At 40.4% G+C, this 23,236-nt stretch overlaps 1 pseudogene; it reads left to right on the top strand.

Moving 5' to 3' along the window:
* Positions 1–4,349: 4,349 nt before the first annotated feature.
* LOC131761623 (SWI/SNF-related matrix-associated actin-dependent regulator of chromatin subfamily D member 2 pseudogene) lies at positions 4,350–6,678 on the top strand (annotated as a pseudogene).
* The last annotated feature ends 16,558 nt before the right edge of the window (positions 6,679–23,236 follow it).

Below are 23,236 nucleotides of genomic sequence, written 5' to 3'. Positions count from 1 at the left end.
ATATATATATATATCAAATCATGATATTGTACACCTTAAATATACACAACTTTTGTTTAAAACTATATTTTAAAATGATTACATCCCAAAAGGCTGGAAAGAGTGTTGGATCATTCTCAGGAGACCCATCAGCAATGCTCTGTGTGTCTCTTCTGATTTATCTCCTCTCACTCATCATCACACAGAATCTTTATCTATCTGGATATTAGAAAAAGTGCCTCTGGCCCACAACATATTCTTCCAAATCTATCACTTAGGCCATAAATTCTGCCCACTGATCTCAGGACTAAGGCCTCTGATGCTCAAATTCCAGATTCTTACAACTCATAAGCCAAGAACTTCACTCTTGTTGCAGAGCCATGCTCTAAAAACCTTCCCTGGAGCTAATGAATGACCATGAGTAAATGTAAGAAGGTCAAGACTTCAAGGTAAGAAGAGATAGGAAGACATACATGTCAAAGCAGTTAATCCATTTATGGGAATATACTAAGCTTGTAGTTATCAGACTGTGTTCTACAGAACCCTAAGACATAATAATGATTTGATAAACATGATTTTTAAATTGCCACATTATTTGCTAATATAAACAGTGTATGTAATTTATCAATAGAAACAAACTACTCTGAAGTCTGCTTTTGTTGTTAGGACGAACAGCCTCTAGCCATTGAGCCACTGAAACCTCAAGAAGCAAAATTTTGGAGCCCTGTCAAGTCCTCCCAGAATCTCCAGAGCTGGTTAGAGATAGAGCTTTCCCTGGGGAGCCATTCAGTTGGGAGCATGGAGAGGGTCATGGAAAGGGCACAGGAAGGGCCACAGAACTGTACTCATTGCGAGAAAGCAAGAAAGTTCCACAATTTCTCAGACTTTGTTTCTTACACGTTAATGAAAAAAGGGAACAGAGGGACTTCCCTGGCGGTTGTCCAGTGGTTTAGACTCAGCACTTCCACTGCAGGGAGTGAGGGTTCAATCCCTAGTCAGAGAACTAAGATCCTATATGCCACAAACCGTGGCCAAAAAAGGGGGGGAGGGGATAGAAATCCCTGTTTCTCAGAGTTATTTTATAATCAACGACCTAATATGTGCAGTAGAACATAGCACAGCACTGGACACAAAGTACTTAATGAGTGTCAGTTACCTGTCCTTGTCTTTCTTCTAACAAGTCTACAGACCTCTTAGAAAGAAGTTTTCCAGCTTGTACTGAATCACAGCTTCCACAGAAGCTACTCTATCTATGTCCATATATGCAGGGCCATGAAAAAGGTAATTTTTTTGCTTATGTTTGATGCCCTTAAGCACATCTTTTTCCAGACAGCTTCTCCTCATCTACCCATGCCTGCTAATCTAGCAGTACTTTACAGGATTCAGATTGCTCTGACTCTAAAACAACCTACTTTTTCTTCTGATAGTCCATAACAGGAAACATTTTTATAGAGTATAACGGAGAGGCTGGCAGCATAATGGAGACTCTAGAACAAGACTTAAAATGCTGCAGTTATCCTGCAGTCACACGACACAGCATGTCATGCATAAGAAATAGCCGATTTATTAACCTGATGGGGCAGGCTGTGAATATGAAATGATAGGGTACAGCTACAGACCAGATGCAGGAAAATGTGCAGTTGTGGGCCAACTCATGGGTGCCATTGACAATAATGCCAGAGATCAATTCTGACCAACACATATTTATTTATCAGGAAAACTCTTAGAGATGACAAAACACGGGAGCCAGCCAGCCCCACAGGGAAGACAACCAGTGTCCATACTGAACTCTTGTGTCAATTGGTAACAAATCTACTTTCCTCTGTGTGGTGATGCTACTAAATAAATAACATGAATAAAAATAGGGCTTCCCTGTTGGCGCAGTGGTTGAGAATCTGCCTGCTGATGCAGGGGATACGGGTTCGAGCCCTGGTCTGGGAGGATCCCACATGCCGCGGAGCAACTAGGCCCATGAGCCATGGCCGCTGAGCCTGCGCGTCCAGAGCCTGTGCTCTGCAACGAGAGGCCGCAGCAGTGGGAGGCCCGCGCACCACGATGAAGAGTGGCCCCCTCTTGCCACAACTAGAGAAAGTCCTCGCACAGAAATGAAGACCCGACACAGCAAAAATAAAAATAAAATAAATTAATAAACTCCTACCCCCAACATCAAAAAATAATAATAATAATAAAATAAACTATTGGAAGTCTATTTCTCACATTACATTAGCGAGGATATTTGAGGATCTGTTTCATGGCTTTAATTCAGGCATATTTACCCCCTCATCTTTTTCTGAAACAGATAAATTTCTGTTTGTGACATTACCTATCTTAGGAATAGTTGTTTACGGCATGTGGAGAATAGAAATTGGTTAGCCAGCAAAACAAAAAGGGCAGATGATGTAACCTCATAGGGCAGAAGTAAATGTAGGTGAGAGCTAAAAAAAACCTCGTAGGGCAGAAGTAAATGTAGGTGAGAGCTAAAAAAACGCCTCACCTTCTGAGCACCAATGCATTTCCTGAAAGGCGATCAAAAATGCACCACCTATACTGGTTTGAGAGTAGTAATCCCCCATTCCAGCTGAATGTTAAGTACATACAAATTTCTAAAGCCTCTCATAATATTATTTTGACATTTCCTTTTCAAAATACAATACTTACATGATTTCATTTTTGACCTGTATAGTGACTTTCTGATCCATAAGGATATCACAGAATATCATACTGCTGAAATCATCAAATTACTGAGTATGTGCCTCAGACTATGTCCAGCCAAACTAAAGTTGAGCATTTCATGGGAAAAAACCTTGCTCAATGACCTAGATATTTCCCATCTTAAAATTATTTAAGATAGTATTTCAAGTCAATTTTTATTTCCCTGCACAGTCCATGATTGTGCCATGATTTCCTATTTCACTTTGCTGGTATTCACACAACATTAGGTGTAACATTTTACAAGAACCCACCACAACCAGTTAAGCCTGACTGGCTCTATAGACAGTGACTTTACTTTCTGAACCAGAAATATTATAGGACACATGGGCTGCCAGCAGGGCAGAGCACTTTGTATCCAACCTGTATCCTTGAAACAGTCTCTCCTCTAACAAATGACTCCTCAAAACTGCCACTGGGATTATCTTCATGAAATTGAAATCTGATCAAGCCACTCCGATGCTTTAACCCCTTTGAAATCTCTTCTTTTCCTATAGGATAAAATCTAAACTTTTTGGGTGAGCAACCAAACTCCAAATAGCCTGACTCAAGACATCTCTTTCACCATTGCAGGTTCCATTCAGCCATTCTGAACTTCTTACCATGTCTTAACACCGCCTTTCCTAAATTCCATATCTTTGCACCTATATCCTCTCTCTGGAAATACTCTTCCCCACCACACACAAACACACACACACACACACACACACACACACACACACACACACACCACGAGTGCATAAGCACATGTACTTATCCTTCAAGACAAATTCTTTCCCATGTTCTCCCACGCAGTTAGCTGTTTCTAAACAACTTATCTGTGCCTCTATCAAAGTATTCACCACATTTTATATCAATTTATCTATTTATACTTTTAGGTCCTCGCCTAAGCTGGTGTTCACTATAGTTTTAGATAAACAATATTAAGGAATAACTCTAAATTATAACTGCTGGATTAGGGAGTCCGCTTTCTCCCCACTGGCATTAGGTGGGTTCTGTCATGATCAAGACAACCGCTTGGGGGAGATGTTGTAAAGATGTTACCAGCATAGGGTGGGTGAGGGGACAGACTAGTGACCTTTAATAACTCTAATAACGTTAATATCTGCAATAATTCTTCCAAACCTAAGATGATGAGTGCAACAACAGAAACAACCAGCATCAAAGCAGCCTGGTTGTTTAAGCAATAACCAGCAGTTGTACAACCAGGGCTTCCATCAAGTTCCACTGTATGGGAAGGCAGCATACGTATAGCTAGCTGTTCATTAGGTTGAAACTTCACATTAGATACAGCTTGGATTTAATAGCTGTGAATTTTCTAGCTCTAGAAAGCTAATTAAAAGACTAGCACTCGCCTTTTTGTTGGTTACTAAAGAAGTTTAGGAAGTATACCTACTGGAGAAGTATGAGAAGTTAGAGAGGATTAATTTAGATAGGAGGTGCTAATTCCAAAGGAGAGGAACAATAATAACAAAAAGCCTTTCTTTCCTTACACAGAAGTTCTCTTTGAATACAAATATAAACTCTAGGCAAAATGCTTTGGCCCAAATAATTAGAATCCTGCTGACAATCAGAGTCGGTGGTGGACTGATGTCATGCCAAAGGACACGCAGTCTGAGCCTTTAACATAGAGTTCTAGGGCTAATTAGAAAAATTACGCCATGCCACATCCAGTTCTGGAGTCTGTATTTCAGCTGCAGAAGGTGATAACAGTAGTGTATGGTGTCACATCTTCAGTCTCGATCTAAGACAAAGAACAACATACTTTTAAAAGAATTCCTGAAGAACAGAAGGGGATTCAGCCTTACTTGCCTCTTCACAAACACCTACTAAAAGAGAGAGAAAACAGGGTTACCTTCAACAAACAAATCTTTCTCATTCTCAATTTTCATCCACCTAATTTGCAAGTTATTTTTTCCCCCTCCTCCTGGAAGTGAAACAATAAAAACCTAAGCCTCTTCTAGTCAGTTTCCAGTATAATGAAGTACAGTGCCAGCTTTTGTTCCCAGAGGCTAAAACAGGCTGGGGAACCGCACATGTGCTCTCCAATGTCCTTGGACAGCTAGAACTTAGAAAATGTGCCTTCAGTTGACATAAGCTGTTTCAGCCTTGTCCAGAGTCTGAAGCCAGTTCTGTCCTGGGTGTCCCTCCTCAAACACTGGGGATACTGATTCTATTTGGTTCTAAGCCCCAGTTTCCTACTAACTGCAACGACTTGAACTAGAATCCTGTCCTGCCTCTCCCTCCTCAGGAGGCTCCACACCACTGCAACGATGCTAACACAGTTTTTCCAGAAGCAATCATCGAAACCAAACCTAGGTCGTCAAAAAGCCATAGCCAAGAGGTAATCAGGAAAAAGAAGTTTCTAGGAGAAGAGAGGTCTCAGAAAGCGTTGATCACAGACAGCATCTGATGAAAAATTTCCATTATCTCAGACAGTCAAAATTATCAAAATAACAGAGCCAGGTGGCCCTGGGAGCTCCGCCTCCGCCGGCGCGACCGGGCACACTGCCCGGACCGGTACTCAGGGGGCCCAGGCCTGCTGGAGGCATGGGGGGGCACCGCCTTCCACCCCGAGAGCCCCGCGGGCCCTGCGGCACAGTACCAGAGGCCTGGCAGGTCACCAGGGAGCCGGATGCCCATGGCTGGCTTGCGGGTGGGACCCCCTGCCGGCTCCCCATTTGACGCAGCTGCCCCACTTCGACCTGGCATGCCACCCACCACGATGGTCCCATTCCGAAAACTCCTGCTGGTGCCCCAGGCCCAGCTCCCGGTGCCTGCCCAGTGCCGGGGGTTAAAGAGGAGGAAGGTGGCAGATAAAGTTCTACCTCAGCGAATTTGGGAGGTTGTCCCAGAGCCTCAGGCGTGCACGGATCTCTTGGCTTTTGAGTGGAAGCTGGACCAGACCGTTGCTCGAAAGCGGATGGAGATCCAGGAGGCCATCAAAAAGCCTCTGATGCAAAAACGAAAGCTGCGGATCTATATTTCTAATATGTTCATTCCCAGCAAGGCAGAAGGTGATAGTGCAGGAACCGCAGGGACTCCCGGGGGGAAAACCCCGCAGGGCACAAGGTGGCTTCCTGGGAACTCCAAGTAGAGGGAAAACTGCTGGATGATCTTAGGAAACAGGAGAGGAAGTTTTCTTCATTCTTTAAGAGCCTCGTCATTGAGCTGGACAAGGAACTGTATGGGCCTGACACCCAACTGGTGGAGTGGCACCGGATGCCCACCACCCAGGAGACAGATGGCTTCCAGGTGAAATGGCCTGGAGACCTCAACATCAAGTGCGCGCTCCTGCTCATGCTGGATCATCAGCCTCCCCAGTACAAGTTGGACCCCCGACTGGGGAGGCTGCTGGGGGTGCACACACGGACGAGGGCTGCCATCATGCAGGCCCTGTGGCTCTACATCAAACGCAACCAGCTGCAGGATGGCCACAAGCGGGAGTACGTCAACTGCAACTGGTACTTCCGCCAGATCTTCACTTGTGGCCGACTGCGTTTCTCTGAGATTCCCATGAAGCTAGCCAGGTTGCTGCAGCATCCAGACCCCACTGTCGTCAACCATGTAATTAGCGTGGACCCTAACAACCAGAAGAAGACAGGCTGTTATGACATTGATGTGGAGGTGGTTGACCCACGCAAGGCCCAGATGAGCAATTTTCTGGCCTCTACCACCAATCGGCAGGAGATTGCCTCCCTCGATGTCAAAATCCATGAGACCATTGAGTCCATCAACCAGCTGAAGACCCAGAGGGATCTCACGCTCAGTTTTAGCACTGACCCCCAGGACTTCATCCAGGAATGGCTCTGTTCCCAGCGCTGGGACCTCAAGCTTATCACTGATGTGATTGGGAATCCTGAGGAGGAGAGACAAGCTGCTTTCTACCACAAGCCCTGGGCCCAGGAACCAGTGGGGAGGCACATCATTGCCAGGGTGCAGCAGCAAAGGCAGCAACTGGGACAGGTGCTGGGAATCCACCTGACCTAACTGCTCAGGGATCCCTTCCTTTCTTCCCAGCCCTGGAGCCACCCCCTCCTCAGCCTGGAAGGGGAACACCCTCTGGGGCACAGACATGTAGGATGAGGGGGTGAGGGGTGTCTCCTGTCACCCTCTGCTCCCCAACTTTAGTTTCATAAGTGTAGTGATAGGATTCCTTGCTGCTTGGTCCCCAAAGCCTTACTACTTACATGTTGGCTTTAATTGGATTCACAGCAGAGGCCTCCTCTGCCCCCTGCAGGCAGGCCCAGGTAGGACCTGGAGGCTGTGCTTTGACATCATAATGGAGACCTTTCAGAACCAAAGGCCCCTGGCTTTGCTTGTTCAGTGACCCCCTTGGGGCGAGTGTCAGCGCTGGCTCTGGAGAGCTTGGCGAGGAAGAGGGGCACAGCTCACACTCTTCCTAGCCTTCCCAAACCAAAGTTCTTTGCCATTCCTACCAGTCCGGCCTTGCTGCTGGTTTTTTTTCCTTTCCTTTGGGTATTTGCAGTATTCGTGGAGCAGGTTTTTCTATGCTGGAGCCACGTTTTTTTGTACAGGGCTAAGCTTGGGTTTTTCAGGGAGCCCTACTTGGTAGCTCCTTCCTTATTTTCTTTTCTCAACCTATGCAAGCGGCTCTGGCCGCCATCATCTCCTGAGAGGCCAGAGGGCTGCCACCCAAGCTCTTGGGCCCGGGGGTAATGCCTCCTAGAGGGAGGGCACACTAGTTCTCTGGTGTGGCCTGAGGCATGGGTGTGTGTGGGCAGGGAGAGGTGCAGGGGAGGTGCAGTGGAGAGGTTGGGGGGAACTATCGTTGCCCTTCGGAGCTTGGTAAGGAGGGTGGACCTAGGGCTTGGCAAGTGCCACTTCTGGCAGGTTTGGAAATTTCCAAATAAACCTTTATTTATTGGTGGTATAAATAAATAACAGAGCCATTACAAAGTTGCTCTTTCCTTATCAGTACATTTGAAGAAAATAACAGGTCTTGGCCTTAAGGTGTTCATTCAACTTACAGAGTTCAGTTCATCAGAAGCTCCACAATTTGTGTTTTCTGGTTGCCTCTTTCTGGAATCATTGAATATTTGAATATCTAGTGCTTATATATGAACCAAATGAAAGTTATTCTGAGACAAATATTACTCAAGCAAAATTATTTTAATGTCAAGTATGTTAATAGTAGCTTTTCAAAAGTGTAAACATGGAGAGCTCAGAGAGCAAGTTTAAGCATTCCTTTATCAAATAAACAGCATGGGTTTTGGCCCATTTTTTCTGCTGGAACAATAGAAATCCAAGTGATATATACAGAGAAAGCAGCAGAGGTCATTACAGCATTTGAATCTCATACTAGCCTGTTTCACTTCCTTCTCACAATTACCATTCTGCTTGTCTTTATCCTAGTGATAAAAACCAAAATAAAACCTCAAAATCAGATATTGAAACCCAAGTTTATTTATAGCTGCCCAATTTCTTATGACATAGTTACATTAGATTTGATCCAGTTCTGCATGACTAGGAAAATTAAGCATGAAGCACCTTCTTCAACCTACTTCTCTAGTATCTAGGATGCTTTGCAGCAATTCAACATGTGTGTGCTTTCTCTCTGGTGGAAGAAAAAAAAAATACAAAGATATATGGCATCACCTGAAAAGCAAAAGAAGTGAGGGCCTAAGCCTGTGGAGGCAGTTTAATCACCTGCAAGCAGTTTATCATTCAACATAATAGCACAGGGCCTTAAAAAGCCTGCTCTGACACTCTCATTTGTCCTGTGATAGAGTGCTCACTGCATGGGAATTTAATATCCCCACTGCAATCAAACTTTGATGTGCACAGTATGTGTCTGTCATCTGTAAGCTGGAAGTCACGGTGCAACCCACTTCGCTGACCAGGGCAGGGCCAGTCTGTTTCCCACAGGAAGGACTCAACCTCAGCACCTAAGACACAATTTTGGACACCCAGACCCCACCTCAGAATGCCCGAGACTAAGGCCTGGGCATTTTTTCAAAGATACATGGTGATTCTGTCACAGAGCTGCATTGAGAATCACGGGGATGCAGTGTTGACTTTTCAGTGTCGTTGCTGGTGCATTGTTTCAAAATTCAGTCTAGGGACTGGGTGTATACTGCCTTCCAGAAATGAAGGCAGCCTCTTTTGTGGAGGCTACATAATAGTTTTCCCTGTGGGTGATCAGCACCCGGTAAACTCTCTGATGGAGCGTAAATCTCCCTTTTCATACAAACAAGTCAATCTCCTGGCTGTTCTGCTCCTGATTAGCCAGGGACAAAATCTCTTGTTCCAGGCAAAGTAGGTGTTATTATCATCATTTTATAAATAAAGAAATGGAAAGCCTGAGAGGTAGAATGACTTGCCTACTTTCATACTACAGACTAAAAAGTGACTGGTTCAAAACGAGGATTAAGATTTTCTACCTCTAAGCTTTTTTCTGATTTTAAAATGTATTTTCTATTGTGTTAGGTTCACATGCGAATAAAATCTCAGGGTTAGGAAAGCAGGATGTCCTCTTTAAAAAAATAAAAAGCAGTTTATTTTAGAAAAGTGGTTCTCAAAATGTGGTTTCTGAATGAGCAGCTTGAGAATCACTTAGGGATTTGTTAGAAATGCAAATTCTCAGCCCTCACCCTAGACCCAGAAAATGAGAACCTCTGGGTGTGGGCTAGCTCTCCAGGCAATTCTGAAATTTTAAGAACCACTGTTTTAGACAAAAGCCAAACTATAAACACTTTCCCCAAAATTTTGTTGAAATAGAATCTCATAAAAATATTTTTTTTAAAACTGAAAGGTAAAGTCAGAGAGAAGTAATAGTTTTTGGAGAAGTAAATCAGCTTGGTTGCCAGAAGTGGAGTCTTCTTGGCTGGAAAATAATCATTAGACAATTGTGGGAAAACATCCCCAAATATTTTTCTCTCTGGAGAAGACATTTAAGTAAAAGTTAAAGCCAACAGGCAGAAACAGTTTAAAGGAAATATGTTGAGTAAAGAAAGAATTCTCTGGCAAGGAAGGTACTAGGGCTTAATTAGGTCCTCAAACTAGCAGAAAAAATGAAAAAAGGCCCTTAGGAGAGAGATGGACAGGGTTACCAAATCTGTTTTCCTTTCCACAAATCTGTTTTCCTTTCCACTTGAATACACAGCCCAGACTCCCTGGTAGTAGAGTGTGGCCCCAGGACTGAGTTCTGATTCCTGGAATATGAGTAGAGGGGGTGGACGCTACTTCCAGCCCAGCCCATTAAAAAAAAATCTCTGTCATAATTCTCACTCTTCTCTCTTCTCACATTGGCCTACTGGAAGCAGAGGATTCAGCAGAAACCTCCGTGGCTTTAAGGGACAGTAGATCCACTAGCTAGAAGGACCCAGAGTTCATAAATCACCCTTGGGAATGCCACTACCACACACCTACACAAAAACACTATATGAATGAGATAAATTCCCACTGGGCTAAGCCAGTGAAGTTTGGGGGTTGTTACAGACAGCATCTACCATGTGTAATCTAAGTCTTTGCGAGAGTGACTAAAATAAATGCATTTTTAGTCAAGGCAGCAATGTTTCATACCGAGTTCTGATGCCTGCACCTCAAATGGCTATAGAGCAGTAGCTACGGAATTCCCTGTAGATCAAAAAGTGCTCCTGTAAGTAGCCGCCAAGCACACCTGCACCTTGTTTTCTCTGTGAGCCCTCCCAGATAACACAGGGTCTCACTGCTCCTTTTCACCAGATTGTCCCTTCTGGAATTTGCCATTACATCCACGTGATGTTTAGAAGACAGAAAGGTGATCTATTTAGGGTCTATATTTGAAGTCTAACACTAATAATTGACCACAAACAACATTCATGATGAGTATGTTTTCAGAAATCTCTACTTCTCTCCTCAGTCCCACCTTTTGTTATGACATCCCCATTTTCCCTTAATGCCCTATTATCTATCTTCCTTGAAGATGTCATACCTCTTGTTCAATATTCATTCATTGCTTAAAAAATTATTTGTCCAGTGGGGGAAATAGACAAGTCATCTTTTCAGTCTGTACACAGCTTCTGACATGGATGAGTCTTCCATTGGCTTCCATCACACAACTCTCTCCTGGTTTATTCCTATTCTCTGGTACTTCCTCCTCTCTACTTTGCATGACCATCCTTCTCTATCCAATAATCAAATGATATTAACTGATGGAACTTCCTCAAGTCTCTGTCTTAGCCTTTCTCTCTCTCCAATTTCTATATTCAGGCTCTTATATCGATATCAACAACTTCTATTTTCGCCCACCTACACATGACTCTCAAATCTGTGAATATTTCTCAGGTACAGACCTTTCTTTGGCATTCCAGACTCACATAACCAATTACCTACTAAACGTGTTTACTTGGATATCTCAAAGGCATTTTAAATACAACATAACACACAATTGAATTCATTGTTTCCAGCCTCATACCCCACCTCCTCATCTTCTTACAGTGACCATTATCAGTGAATGACACAAGCTTCCATTCTGATAAGCAAGCCAGACATCTAAGAATCATCCTAGACACCTCCCTCTTTCTTGCCCCTGATAGCTACTCCGAAACCACATCTTACTGATTTCACTTCCAAAATACCTCCTGAATCTGGATACTGCACCACATCTCCTCTAGTGTCCCAACCCAAACTGCCCACATCTCTTGCTTAAATGATGGCATTGCTTTTCCCTTTTAAACCACCACCAAATAGTCCATTCTCTACAATGCACAGTGATTTTTTTCAAATTGCAAATCTGATCCCATCATTCCACTACTATTTAAAACTTATCAGAGGCTCTCCATCAATCCTAGGCTAAAGATACAAATGCTTAACATTGCCCACAAGATCCTACCTTAGCCTGGATCCCACCTGCCTGCCCAGCCTCACCTCAAAACCACCCTTTCACTTTCCCTCTGCAAACCAACCACACTGGCTTTTTTCTTGAATGGGCATGTTCCCTCCAACCACAGAACCTGGAACATACAAACTCCTTGGTCTCAAACAATTTCCTTACTTGTCTCATCTCCCTTTCACGTCTACTTTTAGATTTTATCTCACCTTGTTTCCCTTTCTCAGGGACCCTAGTGTGACCACCATTTTATGGTTCATGGCCCATTGCTAAGTCCTCCTAGAATGGCTCTATCTCCACACTAATGATAGCTGTAAATTTGCATTAAATTGTAGGATTCTTTGCTTAATGTCTATTGCCCTTGCTAAACTACAAGCTGCCCCGCAAAATCAGGAACCATGTCCACTTTTGTCCCACTACTGTATCCTAAGTCTCTCACTCATTTAATAAATATTTGTATGTCAGGAAATAGTCTAGGTGCTAAGGACATAGTAATAACAAGACAGAGAAGTTTCCACTTGTTGCGGTATGTACATTGTAGTAATAGGAGACAGGAAATTTAAAATATATTTTTTTAAATAAGAAAAATAATAGGTAATAATAAGTGCTATACAGAGAATTCAAATAGGATCATATGACACAATGTGATTAAGATGTTTATTTCAGATTGAAACAAAACCTTTTTGGAGTGGTGAAATTGAAAATTTTAGTTAAAATTTTGACCAGATGAAACCAGGCATGTGAAGATTGATGAAGAGAACCCTCCAGGAAGAGGGTTGTAAGACGGCAGCCAACACCTGACATAGGCTAGGCTCATTATGAATGTTTAATAAATATTAATTGACTGTTGTCAGATAAGCAGGGCCCAGTGAGGGGCTACTAACCCAGGCTTCTCTTCTTTAGCCTATGAGAGATGTAGGGGACAAAGGAAAAGGGGCAGGTGACATGAATGGTGTTTGTTGTAGTTGCTGTTGACTGATAGATCCTCAGTGCTGCTTTCCAGGGAAGTGAGATGTGACACATTGATTTTTGTAATTTCTATTGTGAGACAGGGATGACTGGTCTTAGTGACAAGAGCAATAAAGTAACTTTCATACAGTAAGACTCTGGACAGGCTGAAGGAAAAACTGCATCTGCTGTAACTATTACTGTTTTACTCAAATTATAGCTGACTCCAAGACCTGGTTTTGAACTTGGCACAGTATGGTTAAAACTATTTTCTTGATTTAGAGGTTCTCCTTTCAAAGTTAAGCTAAGTGTGCAAACAAATTCACAATATCTAGAAGATATTACAAACATAAAATATATTTTTTAAGTCTAGGATCATCTCATGTCTTCTTCCCTGCCCTTGTGTACTCTCTCAAATTGCAATTGTCCTTGGTTATTTTTCTCCTCCTCTAACTGTGGAGTAACAATAAAACTTTACACATTGAATGATGAATAAGACATGCTCTTCCCCGGGCAGAAAAGGGGATCAAAGCAAAGTATGTTACTTAAACCATCAGTCTTTTTCAAAAGCAAATGTTTCTTCCCAGGATGAACTAAAATATTTAAGGTTTCAAGAAAATATGGTCTGGAAAGTCCTTTAAAGTTGTTGTTCAATTACATAAGTAAATTGTTCTATAGAATAAGAGTTTTCAAACAATCAGGTTTCAGATTTTTTTCTAAATGACTCTGTGTGTGTGTGTGTGTGTGTGTGTGTGTGAGTGAGAGAGATAAGAAAGAGAGGGACTTTGGAAATTTTCTAAATAAAACTGTAAATGAAAGAGCCTGTGTGGCTTTCTTTTTGAAAGATAACTTTTGATGACAAAACTTGAAGATGCTTCAGTTACTACAGATCATTATCATTAATGAACTAATAATCAACCTTATGCTAACCAAATCAACTTATTCAATGGCAGTTCCTTTGGGAAATTTACTTATTCTCCCTGCTTCTCAACATCCTAGTCTGTAAGAGGGTGATAACATCACCTCCCTCACATTTAGATAATGCCGACAAGCATCTAATACTTAGCCTACGAGTGGAAGGTGCAAAGGTAAAGATAAAAATTTCTTTTACCATGATGTCTTTCTATGAGGAGAATAAGACTTTACAACTTGAAGGTAGGCAGTAGGAAACATATTTGGGTTAAATACATGATCCACAGGGTACTGACACCACCAGTCAGTTGGTTTTCTGAGAATGTGGCATAAGAAGTTGTTTTCCACTCTAGCTGATCGTCAGAATCACCTGGGGAGTGTTTTCAAAGTACAGATCCCCAAGGGACTCTGATAGTCAACCAGGTTTGGGAACAGTAAGTTGGAGGACATATTATAATGACTAATACTCTAGAGTATTTTTCACACATTATCTCTTATAAAGCTCATGACAACTCTTACTGTATTGAAAGGAGAACAGAATTTGCAATCAAAACGACTGGACTTTAGCTCCCACCTAGTCACTTTTTTTTCTCTCTCTCTAGTGGTGGTGCGCGGGATTCTCTCTAGTTGTGGTGTGTGGGTTTTCTCTCTCTGGTTGTGGCACACAGGCTCCAGGGTGCATGGGCTCTGTAGTTTGTGGCACGTGGGCTCTCTCATTGAGGTGTGCGAACTCAGTAGTTGTGACTCGCAGGCTTAGTTGCCCCGTGGCATGTGGGATCTTAGTTCCCCAACCAGCGATTAAACCCACATCCCCTGCATTGGAAGGCAGATCGACTCTTTACCACTGGACCACCAGGGAAGTCCCCCAACCATGTCACTTTTTAGTACACAAAAACTTAACTTCTGTGATTCTCACTTTCTTCACCTATAAAATGAAAATTAAATGTAGTTATATCTGCCCTGCATGCCTGCTAGACCTTTTTTAAATGCCAAAGCACCTGCAAATATAAAGTATATTTATTAAAAAAGAGAAATGGTGTGATTATTTGGGATGGGTTATGTGCCCTGAGTGTCTTTATTAAACAGTAAAGCTAAATAAAAATCTGGGCATCTGAAGAAAGAAGATGTGTAAGTGTCTATGTGTGTAAGCAAAGATATGTGAGTGTGTTTATGACAATATTAGAGATAAGTTGGATGAAAAAGATTTTAGATGGTATCTACTTTAATGGCACTCATTTTTTTTTCAAGTTTTCCAATTGGCTGAATGAATTCAGATTGAGTGTTAAAAGAAATATCTCAGTTTTAAATCTGAACTCTGGAAGAAAATTCATCTTCTAGAATGAGAGACAATATTTATACATTGAATTAAAGTATTTGGGAAAACTACTGTCATTCTTTAACTTTTGTATTGTGAACTATTCTAAGAGTGTTTATAATAAACCATAATGGGATTCTCACCCCTCCTCTATAAAATAACTTTAATTTTTGGTTGGTTTTACTTTAATAGTTTCCATTCTTCTAAATAACCACCTAAATTAGATTTTATAGTAAACGGGAGCACTTATAAAAGAAAAGAACAAAATTAAAAAGTCATGTGGTTTTTAATGCATATGCTACAGGAATGAATATTTTTCCTGTGGATACAGAATCAGCTTTCACTTATGAGCCTAGATTATGGTTTATAAGACAATTACAATGGTTATGTGAAATGAGCATATAACTAGAATGCCAGCTTTAAGAAGAATGTGTATTACTCTTCATCTGGAGAATAGACAGTGACCACTTATGGTCTAAGAGTAAAATATCCTCCTATTATTTTCTTAACTCTGGACATTAAAAATTAGAGAACAGGTGGAAAGAGCAAGGACATAAAAATGACACACTCTCTGAGACCAAAAATAATTCACATAAAATGAGTAAGAGCCACTGGCACCTAGAAAACATCCCAGAAGCAATTAGGAGACAGTCCATTGAAAAGGTAGTCACTGTAAAATTGGATATTGACATTGTAAAGATGTTTGGAAGGTATTTCAGTGAGGTAGAAAACTGCAATAGTTGAGTTTGGGGCCAATGCAGGGACTACAGAAAGGAGAGTTGGAAGAAAATAGTTTAACCATGTGCCTCAGCCATGTCCAATGAAAGAGATAATCTGGGTTTCTTTAAAAAAAAAAAAAAAAAAAAAAAAACTATGAGAAAAACAAAAAACAGAATTTTATCAAGCCAATATATATCAAAGTTATTCCTAAAAATCCATTCCCTTTGCTTTAAACCTGAATTTCTCAAGCTCTATCTTCTTATGCCATTTGGTTTCCTAAGTGAACCCAGCCACAGAGAAACCTCAACTATAATTGGCAAAAAATATCTCTTGTTGTAAATCAATATTAACTTTCTGAATTCAAAGAGGTCTCTTGAGAGTATGGTTGATGTCAATAAATCTCCCAGAGACTGATGAAACAGAGGATGCAGAGGAGTAATATAGAGGTAACTATGAAAAAATATAGTAATCAAGAAGCACCATCTGTCTGCCTAAAACACACACAGTCACATGCACAAATACATGCAAAGAACACCTTCAAATCTGAAAAGTCTTGGACCTCTGGAAATATACCCTCAAAATTGGGATTGCCAAATTTAGCAAATAAAAATACAGGATTCCCAGTTAAATTTGGATTTCAGATAAACAACAAAAAAATTATTAGTATAAATATGCCCCATGCTATATTGGGGACATACTTATGTTAAAATACTATTTGTTGCCTATCTGAAATTTAAATTTAACTGGGCCTCCTGTATTTTATCTGGCAACCCTACATAGAATTCTGTGTACTCAAGTTTTAAAAACACACTAAAAATTAAAGGCTGTCACTTTAGACAATCAACTGGCCCCAATAATCATAATCCTATCACAAATTTCATTACTGAAATCATATGATGGTCTTCTGATAGGAGATGAACATCCAGATGATCCTGAATATAAATATTTATCATTAAATGCAAACACAAAAATTTAAATTCTCATTCTGAAGATCAGAGACTATGTCCTCTCATCCCCCAAGGTAATCCTGGTACCATGGTGTATTATCAGGTTTCTCCAGAGAAACAGAACCAGCAAGAGAGACTGCTTGTGGAAGTTGGCAAGTCCAAAATCTGCAGGGTAAGCCGGCAGGCTGGAGACCCAGTGAAGAGTTGCAATTCAAGTGCAAAGGCTGTCAGCTAGCAGAATTCCCTCTTCTGGGGAGGTCAATCTTTTTCTATCAAGGCCTTCAATTGACTGAATGAGGCCCACCCACGTTACAGAAGGTAATCTGCTTTACTCAAAGTCTAGTGATTTAAATGTCATTCACATCTAAAAAGACACTGTCACAGAAACAACTAGAAAAATGTTTTACCTCATATCTCAGTACAGTGGCCGAACCAAGTTGACACATAAAATTAACCATCATACTCAGTTTGCTCTACATCATACTATAGTACACTGCATACCACATTTCCCACCAGAATCACAGTGACCCTCCTCACCTGGCTTCTCTCCTGATACCCCAGTCTATATACTCATTCTCAATCTTTAGAGAATCTAAGTATCACCTGAGAAGTGTCTAAGTAACACCTGAGACGTTTGTTAAAAATGAAATAGCTGAGCCCCACCTCCAAGATTCCAATATATAAGTCTGGAGTGGGATCAAGAAATCAGAATTTTTAATAAGCACCCAGGAGTTGTTTGGGGACCACTCTTTGAAAATACCACAATATTGAGTATAACTCAACACAACATAGGATTTTAGTTAGAGCGAGGTATGTGGCAAAGACCTACAAATCACAGCTGAGTCAATTAGATTCCATGCTCTTCACATCTATATCTGTGGAATCTATAGTTCTTTATTCAATTGAGCATTCCATGTGCAATAAAATTTAGTGAGTACACCAGTAGGAATCCCCATAACTCTATCTTCCCTACTAACTCAATTCTTTCCTAGCCTAGCCTAAAGGGAATCAGTCTGGACTAAAAGTGTCCAGTGGGTCTATCCCAGGAGAAAAAGACTCAAATTATTCCTGATTTGAATTCCTACACAAAGGTCCAGAGTAGTGAGAGTCACTGACCAAAACAACAAATTCAAGTAAATCATATAATTGTTTTTACAAGCAACATCAAATTACTGAATTCAGGCTTATTTCTCTATGGTCCTTCCACCCTTTAACAAGATTTCATCTGCCTCATTTTTATGATGTTAAAATGCATCTTAGAACCAAGAAGATAGTGAGCTTTCATGTTGGAATTCTGATGATGATAGTAGTGACGTGTATCAGGGACTGTGAAGGGTCTGAGATTTCAATTTACTTGCAAATGAACAAGTTTCATGGATGTTGCTAAAGACATGAGTATCCTGGCTCAGAGACAGAGGACCTCATGATGCATGGGGCAACAGGCATCATGAGTACTAGCATATTTACATCAGTTCCACCTGCCCCAAGTCCCACAGAGGTGATGTGGATGGGCCCAGATAGATGTGTACACGTGCAGTGAGTTACATTTTAAAAGAAGAGCCCTGGGCTTCCCTGGTGTCCCAGTGGTTAAGAATCCAACTGCCAATGCAGGAGACATGGGTTTGAGCCCTGGTCCGGGAAGATCCCACATGCCGTGGAGCAACTAAGCTCATGCACCACAACTATTGAGCCTGTGCTCTAGAGCCTGTGAGCCACAACTACTGAAGCCCACATGCCACAACTACTGAGACCCACACACCTAGAGCCCGTGCTCTGCAACAAGAGAAGCCACCACAATGAGAAGCCTGCGCACCGCAACAAAGAGTACCCCCCGACTCGCCACAACTAGAGAAAGCCCACGCACAGCAACAAAGACCCAGCACAGCTAAAAATTAATTAATTAATTTTTAAAAATAAAAAAATAAAAGAAGAACCCTGAGCTTAGGGATCTAAATCTTTTATAATGGGCAGTAAGTATATCTGTCCTTTGGTCTGGAGAGAGACACTGTCTCTGTGTTCCAGGCCTGTTTGCTATAGCAAGATTCTTAAAATGATCTTCTGGAGGAAAGGGCAAATTGGTGCCCTTGCTTATAGAAACTCACAGAACATGAGAGACCCATAGGGAATTGTCTTCCAGCAAAATGTTTGTTATTTGGTTTGTATGTTAGACTGTAAGTTGCATAGAGTCAGGCAGATATGTTTTATGTTGCCAATTCCCCTGAATCTAGTATAGTGTTCTATAATTATTATTATTACATAAATTATATATAAATATAATTAATAGATTAAAGTATATTAATAAGTATATAAACTAGCATTATATAAATATTTGTAGTATGACTGATAACTTTTTAAAATGTAACGTCTGAAACTGATAAAGGATAAATGAATATCTTCCATTACTACTGCTACTGCTATCTATCTATCTATCTATCACCTCAGAAACAATGTTGTTTATGAGATGCCTCATTTATATAGTAACAGCATTTGACAGTGGATTAAGAACAGGTGAAAACTAAGGTATTTAAGTTATATATTTAATGTACAATATATTTCAATTCCAAAATAATTAAGTGTGTAAAAATGTTAAAATTAAGCCAAAACTTATTAAATTTGAAGATTTGGTTTGAAAATCAACCTAAAAATTTCAAAAAGGATCTGATCTTCTGACTTATTCATTTATTTGACAAATATTAATTGGTCAGCTCTTATATTTCAGACACTGCTCTAGGTGTTGGGAATATAGCAATGAACAAAACATAATAATTCCAACTTTCATGAAAATTTCATTCTAAAAGGGAAATCAGATGGCAAATATAAAAGTAAAATACAATGCATAACAGACTGTGATTAGTGCTAAGGAAAAATATAAAATAATGAAGGGAATAGGAAATATTGGAAAGGGACATTGAATTTTTTTAAAAAGACCTAAGAAAGGTTTTACTGAGATTTTTGTTGAGTAAAGATGTGAGGAAAGTGAGGGATCCAATCTCATGGTTATCTGGGAGACTAACATTCAAGTCAGAGGAAATTGTAAATCCAACAATATTGAGACAGGCACAGCTAGGAGGCCAGTATGATTGAACCAGCGTGATCTAGGGAAAGAGTTGGAACATATGAAGTTAGAGAGCTATTGATGAGGGGTTTAGAGGTGAAGATGAGGGAAGAGCATGTAAGGACTTGCGGTCATCATAAGGTTTTGGCTTTTACAGGACTGAGATGAGAAGCCAATGGATAGCTTTGAAGAGAGAAGGAACATGACATATCTGTATTAGGGTTCTCCAGAGAAGCAGAACTAATTAGACATATATAATATATATATATATTATTATACATAAATGGATATTATATATTCATTTATATTCATATATGTGCATATATATACATACATATGCAGGGGAGGCTGGCAGGCTGAAGACTCAGGAAAGAGTTGCAGTTTAAGTCCAAAGTCAGTCTGATATAGAACCAGGAAAAACTGATTTTGGAGATGAAGTCTTAAGGCAGTCTGCTGGAGAATTTTCTCTTCTCCAGGGGAGGTCAGCCTTTTGTTCTATTCAGACCTTCCACTGATTGATTAAAGCCCACCCACCTTATGGGCAATCTGCTTTTCGCAAAGTCCACCAATTTAAATATAAATCTCATTTAGAAACACCCTCACAGGAACATCCAGAAAATATGTGACCAAATATCTGGGCATTGTGACCCAAACAAACTGACATATAAAATCAACCATCACAGCATCTAGAAAGATGAATGGAGTGGAGGAAAGAACAGACTTGTTCTGTCAGGTAAAGATAACAGAACTTGTTCCTATGGATGAAAGCTATACCTAAGTAGATTGAAGTTTCATATAAAGAAAAATTACTTGATAAATAATTCTAGTAAAGTCTGTGTGTTATTTAGAAAAAATTATTACTGCATTGGTGGGTCGCTGAGCCAAGTGGCCAAGTTTCTTTCTCACCTGTCAATCCTGTGATTCTGTAATTTGTTCAGGTGATTTACCAACAGAGTTAATCACAATATATCAAAATTTCTGACTCTCAAATGGAAACATTTTTTGCATGTTTAGACAAATGAATTACATCTTTCGGAGGAAATCCTGATGTTTGGTCCTTAACTGAGTAATACTTAGTGATAATGTATCTACTGTCTTAGGTTGCTTGGGCTGCCATAACAAAATACTATAGACTGGGTAGCTTAAACCACAGAAATGTATTTCCTCACAGTTTCGGAGGCTAGAAGTCCCTGATCAAGGTGCTGACCCATTCAGTTCCCAGTGATAATTCTCTCCCTGGCTTGTAGACAGCCACATTCTCCCTCTGTCCTCCCATGGCAGAGAGAGAGAGGGAGACTGAGATTGAGAGAGACCTCTCTTGTGTCTCTTCTTATGGTGATACCAGTCCTATTGAATCAGGGTCCCCATCCTTTTGACCTCATTTAGCCTTAATTACATCCATAAAGGCCCCATCTCCAAATACAGTCACATTGGGAGTTGGGGCTTCAACATAAAACTTGGGGGGGGTGAGGTGGGGCGGTGGAAACAAACATTCAGTCCATAACATTAACCTATGTCTTTCTGCCAGTAGTCAGCTCAGTAGGATTCATGTAAGCATACTAATATAAAAGAATTTACTGTGCTCTTCAATGTGAGACAGATTCTAATACTATGTCATTCCTGCTTTGGGCAATATGGGGACCCAGAGAAGTTGAGTGGCCTGGATTTCATCTAGCTTGTCATCTCCAATCAATTAGTTGTGGCTACCTGGAGCACTGTGCTGAGAGCTCAGCTACAGGGTCGTGGTCTGTTAGTAAAGTCTTGCAGGATTATGGCCACATATTTGCATATAACCTATCATGGACATAAAGGACTCTGAAGAAAGACAGGAATAATTATGCCATTATCCTAGTCTGGTCATTCAATGTAATTCTTTATTATTGTTTACGTCAGCAAAAATAATAATGGGGGTAAGTTTGGTAAGTTATCTCTCCCCCTGCAAAAATATTCAATCACTAAATATCTGATTTATGTATTTATTAGATGAGGTAGAAAGATGTTTGTGATGGATTTATTACTAGAAAGAGTGGGTTTCAAACTATACAAAGTATGCTCACATTTTTAAAATAGATTGTTGAGATAGAAAATATTGAGAAAGCAAGTCAGAGTTTTCTTCCTTCCTCACTTCTTTATTTTCCTTCTCTTCTACTCCTTCCTAGGAGGAGTTTTGAGTTTTGTCATTATTGTTATTGTTGTAGTTATTTTACTTTATTTTTTTTTTTTTTAATTTTTGTCTCTGTTGGGTCTTCATTGCTGTGTGCAGGCTTTCTCTAGTTGCAGTGAGTGGGTGTTACTCTTCGTTGTGATGCTTCTCGTGGTGGTGGTGTCTCTTGTTGCAGAGCACAGGCTCTAGGCACATAGGCTTCAGTAGTTGTGGCATGAGAGCTCAGTAGTTGTGGCTAATGGGCTCTAGAGCACAAGCTCAGTAGTTGTGGCACACGGGCTTAGTTGCTCCACGGCTTGTGGGGTCTTCCCGGAGCAGGGCTCAAACCCATGTCCCCTGCATTGGCAGGTGGATTCTTAACCACTGCACCACCAGGGATGTCCTGTAGTTATTTTTTTATTCCATTTTATTTTGTTTGTGTCTTTTTAAGGTAGGAAAAAAAGAGACAGAGAATCTGTTAGCCTAGTAAGGTACTGAATTTATACTATAAAAGACATCAATATAACCAAAGTGGTTTTTTGTCCTATAAATGTTTAACTCTGTATAAAGTTCCTTCCAAGGAAGAGCAGGATGAAAGGTGCTAGTACCACCTCTCCAGGAGGGGAAATCAATCAAACCAATAAACTAGGAGAGAGGGAAAGAAGGTAAAAAATTCTAAGACAAGAAGGAGACCAAAGACACAAAGACATAGAAGCAACATAAGAGTCCATCAAGAGATAAATGGATAAAGAAGATGTGTATATATACCCAATGGAAACAACTCAGCCATAAAAAAAGAATGAAATTTTGCCATTTGCAGCAACACAGATGAACTTGGAGGGCATTTTGTTAAGTGAAATAAGTCAGAGAAAGACAAATAGTGCATGATATCACTTACATGTGGAATCTAAAAAATACAACAAACTAGTGAATATAACAAAAAAAGAAGCAGACTCACAGATATAGAGAACAAACTAGTGGTTACCTGTGGGGAGGGGGAAGAGGAGAGGGGAAATAAAGGGGTAGGGGATGAACAGGTACAGCTATTATTAAGTGTAAAATAAACTACAGGGATTTATTGTACAACACAAGGAATATAGCCAATATTTTATAGTAACTATAAATGGAGTATAACTTTAAAATTGTGAATCACTATACTGTATACCTGAAACTTACATAATATTGTACAGCAACTATACTTCAATAAAATTTTTAAAATGGAATTTTAGAGAATAAAAAAAGAAAGGAGGCCAGAGGAAGCCCATCTGAGGCAAACCTAGATGGACTGACACATAACCCAAAATAGAAGCAAAGGACCATCCTGTTCCTCCTCCAAACTCTAGACGTATCCTGAACATCTAGTAGTGATGGTTTCTTAATGCACCTCAACCTTAATAACCTTCAAGATGCCACTGACATAACTAAAGTGTGTGTGTGTGTATGTGTGTGTTTTCAGAAATATGTGAAACAATGTCAGAGGCACTGTATACCACAGTGTTAGTAGTAGTTAATCAAGAGTGGTGAGATTATGCATAGTTTTTATTATTTTTGTTTATCTACATTTTCTAACTTTTCTGTACAACAAGCATGTAGAGTTTTGAATAAGATTTTTTAAGTTATATCTATGACTTTGAGAGAGAGGAAAAGGCTGCAAGAGATATTCAGACAAAGAAAC

Source organism: Kogia breviceps, chromosome 1 (genome assembly GCF_026419965.1).
Source record: "Kogia breviceps isolate mKogBre1 chromosome 1, mKogBre1 haplotype 1, whole genome shotgun sequence".
Classification (NCBI taxonomy): Eukaryota; Metazoa; Chordata; class Mammalia; order Artiodactyla; family Physeteridae; genus Kogia; species Kogia breviceps.
The sequence above is the reverse complement of the archived record's forward strand: the minus strand, read 5'-3'. Positions and strand labels throughout refer to the sequence as shown.